This window comes from Arachis ipaensis, chromosome B07 (assembly GCF_000816755.2).
Source record: "Arachis ipaensis cultivar K30076 chromosome B07, Araip1.1, whole genome shotgun sequence".
In the NCBI taxonomy this organism is placed as follows: domain Eukaryota; kingdom Viridiplantae; phylum Streptophyta; class Magnoliopsida; order Fabales; family Fabaceae; genus Arachis; species Arachis ipaensis.
In genome coordinates, this window is record NC_029791.2 from 113,630,628 (window position 1) to 113,638,091 (window position 7,464).

Sequence of the window (7,464 nt, forward strand, 5' to 3'; positions counted from 1 at the left end):
AATATATTCCTATGAAATTATACTATGCTTGTCTTTATACTATGTCTGTATGAAATTAAAATGTTATAGGATGGCTAAATCGGTGAAAGTTATAGCACAAACTGATATCATCAAATATATGTTAAATTTCTCAATGTTACGGGGACATTTAGGGAAATGGATGCTAGCTTTGACTGAGTTTGATTTACAATATATCCCGGCCAAAGCTGTGAAAGGTCAGGTCATTGCAGATTTTCTTGTCGATAATTTGAATAATCTGAATGACCAGGGAGCAAATGTAATCGACATTGAAATCGATTGTTGGAAGTTATATTTTAATGGATCGAAGCATAAAGATGGTGCAGGGGGTTGGAATTCTTATTATTTCACCAGAGGAGATTCCATCTGAATTCTTGTTTGAATTAAAATATCCTTGCTCGAATAATGTGGCGAAGTACGAAACTTTGATTCTGGGTCTCGAAATATTAATTAGTAAAGGGGCTTTGGAAGTCCAGATATTCGAGGATTCTCAGTTGGTTTTGAAGCAGTTATCAACGGAGTTTAAATGCAATAATGAGAAGTTGAAAAAGTATTTAACAACTGCTTGAGAGTTGTTAACCTCCTTTCGAAAAGTTTCTTTGATTCACATCCCAAGGATTCACAATGAAATTGCTAATGAATTAGCTCAAATTGCTTCGAGATATAGAATCGGTCTAAAAACTCTTAAAAAATTGGCTAGTATCCATCAAATATTGGTGCCTGCAAATGAAAGAGAGGCTTTGTGCATAGATGAATGGAAAGATAGTGATTGGAGAAAGCCTATTGCTGAATATTTGAAAGATCCCAGCATTTTGGTTGAAAGAAAGATAAAATTACAGGCGATAAATTTTGTCTTAATGGCTGATGAATTGTATAAGAAAGGAATTGATGGAAGTTTGTCGAGATGTTTAAGCCAAGATGATCAAAATATTGCTTTGGGCGAAGTCCATAAAGGGATATGTGGGGCCCATCAGGCTGGAAAAAAGATGAAATGGGTGTTATATCGCAATCATATGTATTGGCCACCTATGATCAAAGATTGTATTGAATATGCAAAGGCATATCAGGAATGTCAAAAGCATGGTTCGATACAACAGATCCCAACATTTGAGTTGCATTCGATCATAAAACCATGGCCATTTAGAGGTTGGGCTTTGGATTTGATTGGTTTAATTCACCCTCCTTCATCAAAACAGCATAAATTTATCTTAGTAGCAATTGATTATTTTACAAAATAGGTTGAAGCAGTTCCCCTAATAGAAGTTTGTCAAAATGAAATAATAGACTATATTGAGGAACATATTATCCATCGATTTGGAATTCCCCAAACATTGAGCACTGATCAAGGGACTATGTTTACTGGTCAGTGAATTAAGAATTTTGCAACCTCGAGGAATATCAATATGGTTACCTCAACTCCTTATTATGCACAGGCTAATGGGCAAGTGGAGGCAGCAAATAAAATCTTGATAAATTTGATCAAGAAGCATATCGGGAATAGACCCCGAACGTGGCATGAAACTTTAAGCCAAGTATTATGGGCTTATCAAAATTCACCAAGAGGGTCAACAAGTACTTCACCCTATAAATTTATTTATGGCCATGATGCAGTACTACCACTGAAGATTAATTTGAATACTTTAAGAGTATCGAAACAGAATGATTTGCCAGTCGATGATTACTGGAATGCAATGTTGGATGAGTTGAATGAATTGGATTCAGAGTGAATCCTGGCACTTGAGAGTATGATTCGACAAAAAGAGAGTGTTGCTCGAAGTTATAATCGTCGAATAAGAGAAAAGTATTTCAGTATAGGTGAATTGGTTTTAAAATTTATTTTGCCAATAGAAAAGAAGTCAAAATTTATTGGCAAATGGTCCCATACTTGGGAAGGTCCCTTCCAAGTTATAGGATTGTATTCGGAAAATGCATATCAGATTAAAGATATCGAATCGGGAAATATAATTGACTCAATTAATGGGAAATACTTGAAACAATATTTTTGTTTGCCAAATTGAAGTCAGGATGCATAAGTTCAAAAGAAAATAAACTTATTACAAATACTGAAATCTAAGAGGTATAAGGTGCCAGGAGTCTTGCCAAGTCTGAGCGTAGCTTTGCCCTGTTGTTGTCCAAAGTTGAAAGTGCCTCAGCATGCTTGAACTTTTCATATTGGACCTTGTCAAGTTATTTTCCATACACTTCTTGCCTGGTCTCAATAGAAACAATTTCTTGAATGATTTGTTGTTGTTCTTGCTAGGCAGTAGTTAGAGGTGCGGCTATTTCAGCCCGTCTTTCGCGTACTTTGGCAAGCTTTTCATTGATCTGGGCCAATTCTGCTTCAAGTCTTATCTCTTCCTTGTCATAAAATCTTTGAATAGAAATAGCCTGAGAGATTCTCAGATCGAATTTTTTATAGGAAGCTTTTTTCGGTTGAAGAGCAGAGGCACAATTATCTACTTTAACTTTGAACTTAGCTTCTTCGTTTTCAATCTCTTGGAGTTTATTTTGAAAAGCTACACTATTGTTGGCAAACTGTCTGAATTGTTGGATTATGGAAGAATATGGAGTAGAAGCCAGAAAATCAAAGGTAGAATTCAAAAGATCAGATAAAAGTTAGTTGAGAAAGGCATCCTTGATCCATGTAGCAGGTGGATGATCCAAGAGTTTAAGAAGTGACCGAAGTTGCTCTCGAGTATCAACATCTAACTCGAATGGAGGGCTAGATATAGAAGGTTCGGGAAGTATTGGTGCAGAAACAGGTACTTCGTCCTCTTGGATGACTCGATTTAAAACAGAGATCAGGTTGACCAATGTAGTGCTTGAAGGTGTGGTAGAAACTCCCAAATTCTCAGATCTTTGTTCAGGAGGAGTTTGGAATTCGGTCTGTTGAGGGGGACTGGAGAATCCTTGGGGAGTTTCTAAGACTCTGGATCGAGACGAATCTGAATTGGCAGTTTCAGCAACTCGAGAGATAGAGTCAGAGTCTGGGGCTACTTGGTTTTTAGTAGAAAGTGTAGCCTGGTTGTTTGGTGAGGTTGGTCCGAGGATTTGAGTCTGTGTTGGAGAATGCTGTGAATGGTCTTTTGTTAAATCAACCACTTGTGTTACAGGTGGAGGTGGGAAAGCAACATGTAGTGGTTCAACAGACTCTGTAGCCTGGATGGAATCATGAGATGTGGAATGCCTTGGATCATGATGTGGTTGTAAGAGTGGCTGATCAGGTGCCACAGAAGATGTAATTGAATAAGCAGCAGTGGTAGGCTGATATGAAAGGTACACAGTTATAAATTATGATTTATTCTAATTCAAATGAAGTATATGTAGAAATAATAGTGTTACCAGAATGGGTCTTGGCTTTCGAATTAATTGAGGATCAGGATCTGAGTCAACTGTATCTTCTAATTGAGAAGAAGCAGCAAGGATGTTCCGGATGGACTGCTCGCTTCCCTCAGAGCTCTCACTTGATGGTTGCAATCGTAACTGATAGAAAAATCGAAGTTAAGAGTCGTTAAATAAATGCGATTTTCAGAATATTTCGATCTAAAGTGCATGGGTATGTGTAGGAATAGTTACCCTTCTTGAAGTCCTGGTGGGAGTCCTCCGACTCTTTTGTTGTGGTTGTCGTGAGGAGGCTGTGGTGTCATCTTTTCTTTTTTTAGATTTTTTGGGAGAACCTTTAACAGCAGGGGCTATTCGAATAGCAGATTGCTGAATTTTCTCTAAAGTACGACTGTACCTTGAGTAGTAAGCAGTCCACCATTCAAAACAAGATTTGGTGATATATGAGATGCGATCATAAACAAGAAAATTGAAATGCTCCCTTTGTTGTTGATTTGTTAAGAGACAGAAATCAAGTTCACTTTGAGAAGTCAGAGTGATGTGGCAAATAGTTTGTTGTTTTGAGGAAGAGGGGTTGGAATGGCCTGTGAGAATTCCACTTGCCTAGCTGTGAAGTGAGGGGCATACAGAGTCACCTTGAATTTTTCTTTTTTGTTCTGAGGTAGCCCTGTAGGGATTACTTGAACAGCTAGCAAGTTTGTCCAATTTCGATTAGCCAGTTCATTTTTCTCAGTATCATGTGAAAAAAGCAAGTGGTTGAGCCATGCAGGACCACAATTTCGACGCAAAAAGGGGGCGAAATTGAGGTTTTTATTATAAAAATCTTTACAAGAATGAAAGAGAGAAAAAATTGCCCAAAATCGGTCTTCATCCGATTGTATATTTGGGAAGTTTGGCTTGTAGTCAGCCAGTCGGAAGCCTTCGATGTGTTGCTTGTCAGTAGCGCCACCTCCAGGCTTTGTCATAAACTTTTCGAAAATGGCATTAAGCCATAGTTGAAGAAGCCAGAGGGGGCCACCGGTACTGATTAGACAATTGTTTCGGAGACAATATACAAATTGCTCAAGCTCTTCGAAAACATGCCCTAAAAGAAGCTTAGCCAACTTAAGGGTATTTCCTTCATGAAGCAGAACAGCCAAAGGAAGGAAAAACTTTGACATCTGGACACTTTGAGAACAGAAAATAATGGCATTTAGCCAATAGAATAGAAAGGCTACATGCTCGTCATCTGTGACGGCAGTGCCCTCTTTGCCCATCTGGTGAGCAATGAAATCATTATAAGAATTAGTAGGGGCAATGTTGTAGTGGCGTTTAGGTTGCATGTCAGGAGTGCAATCTGGAGGATTTATGGGAAGCCTTGTAATAGCGGCCACATCTAAAAGAGACATACCAATCATTCCACAGGGGAGATGGAAATTGTTGGTCGTCCTGTTCCAAAAACAAGTCACAGCCCCAATCATCCAGGGGAGTGTCGAGGGTGAGAAGTGGGAAAGCCTTAGGAGTTCCTGGATCCTCAGAGCTCCCCAAGCAGCATTCTTTGAAGGAGCGAGGCATTGAAGCCAGGCTGTAAATCGTCTCCTCGATGGTTAATTTTTGGATTGTTCCTGAAGGGTTTTTGATTGATGAAGAAGGAGATGTCTAGGGCTTGTTTGATCAATAAATCCTCCCCTTGAGTATTGGGGAAGAAAGGTAGCTTTTTGTTAGCCCTTTCCATGGTTTCGATAGGCTCAAGGAAATAATGAACATCTCCACCCACTGTAAAAGGGATTAGGTTTCTGTTATCATCAACTTGAAGTTGGGGGTCGCCAATGACTTCATCATTGACTTGATTCAATACATGAAGTACTGGTGGAGCCAATGGTTCAATTGCGGGGCCTTTGCCTTTGTCTTGAGTGGTGATATGAGATGATGAAGTGGCCATTGCAGAACAGAGAAAAGGAAGTTTAAAAGGTTAAGGGTTACGCAAGAAAGACTGATGCGAGTAGAATTCAGAGAGCAAGGGTTCGAGAAAAGTTGAACAAGGGTGAAAATGTCGAATTTAAAGGAAGTGTTGTTGTGCCCGTTATTGCAGAAGGAATGCAAAAAGAGGCAACTTCTCGAAGAAGGCGAAGAAGTGGAGAGAGAAACCGTATGTCTCGAGAAACGTGTCGAGTGGATCAGTATTAATGGGAAAGTTAAATGGTAATTATTACTGATTTAAGATATTGAAATTTGAATTTGGATTAAGTGTTTCATCTTTCAATAATGTTATCGAAGGCAAACACATTAATCTAAGGGGGCAATTTGTTAATCGAAAAATATTTTTGATTAAGGTAGGTGGTTCGAGGTAGTGAAAAGGTCGATTGAGATGTGGGTTGTTGTCGAAAAGATGTACGTGCAGGCATTGGTTGAAGGTACCTGACACGGATTCGATTTCAAACACTTTGCCGAATCGAACGGGTCTGTCGAATAAGTATTCGAAAGGAGAAATCAAATAATGGTTCGAATAGCAAATCGAACAGTTACGTGAGTGGAGAAGTTGGAGGTTTTCGTCACGTGAGGAATTGATGGGTAACGTTTCATTAGCAAAAGAGTGGGAACGGTTACCAAGTAGTGCACATTCAAGACAACACCATGTAATCAATAATCGGTTACAACGAGTAGACTATAAATATTAGAAAATTTTAGGGAATAAATGTTGGAACTTTTTAATTTCTGTAGGGTTCCTTCCATTGTCTTTAAATTCCATTTACATTTTCTGTAAACTTTACTTTTCTTGTCAAATTTATGTTTCAAGCTTAATTTTCATGTCAAAAGTCCTTTGACCCAGTCGAAGGTATCTTTACCGCTTTCCTTTAATTTTAACGCAATCTTTTCGATTTCAGTCAATTTAACTTTCGAATTGCTTGTTTTTAACTTTTTTTTATCTTTTTACAAAACTTTTATTTACTTGTTATTTTACTCCTAGTCTAGTCGAAGAAGCTAATTTGATGCATTTATAAAAAATTGGTACCTACAAAAGAGGAATAGGTTTCGCTTAAAAATTAAATCGACAAAACAATCATATTTTATTTTATTTTTTAAAATAATTTCTCCTTTTATTTAACTCTATTAAGGGTAGTTACTTAAAACTATTTATACACTACTGATATATAAGTTGGTAAAAGTTGATTCTATTATATGTTAGTCTTGGTTTCTTGATTAAAGGAGTCTTAACTCCTTCTATATATATACTGCAATGATAGAGGTTTTTCACATCATCCATTCATATTTCATATATAGAAGGCTTTTTCTTTTTGAAAAGTTAAGTCATTTTTAGCTTTTTTATTGTCAGTTCCTTGACACGAGCACATGGTGGTGGGGAAATATTCAAAATATTTGATTGATTAAAAGAGTATCTTATATTCTATATTCTTTATCCCAAAATGAAACTAGAGGGACACAAATTAAAGCAAAAAACAGAAAGGTCATTTTCGTCATTGACTCTGCTTTTTGTCATGTGATAAGTGTTATAAGCCATGCAATCTGCTTTTTAAGTTTTAACACTTAAATATAATGGTCGACATTGGTCGTGCTGATATATAGATGTCTAATTAATTACACTCGCATTATTATTCGTATATAAATTATATATAAAAAAATGTAAGATTTTTTAATAATCAATTTATAAAATTCACAAACAAACTTATAGTAATTTAACTATTTTTTTTTAAATTTAAAAAAAAAATAAAATATTACATAAATTATTTAAAAATTATCATTTTTATTTTTATGATTTTTTTATTTTTTATATAAAAAAATTTTTTAATATTAAATATAATAAAAATTAAAAAAATATATTTTGTAAATTTATATTTTAATAAAAATAAAAATATTAAAAAAAAAATTTTTAATAGTAAATTAAAAAAAAAGGCTTTTATTACAGGTTTGTTTGGGATGTATATTTTATTTTTGTATCGTCTTATCCCCCGCCCCGCATCTCGTAACAGAATATAGAAGCGCAGGAGTTTAAACAAAACTTCGATAATTAATTATAAAATGTATATAATATGATTATAAAAAATTTATAATATGTTTTTATACTTTTTACTAAAACTGGGTTTTCTAAATACAGTTTCCGGTGAG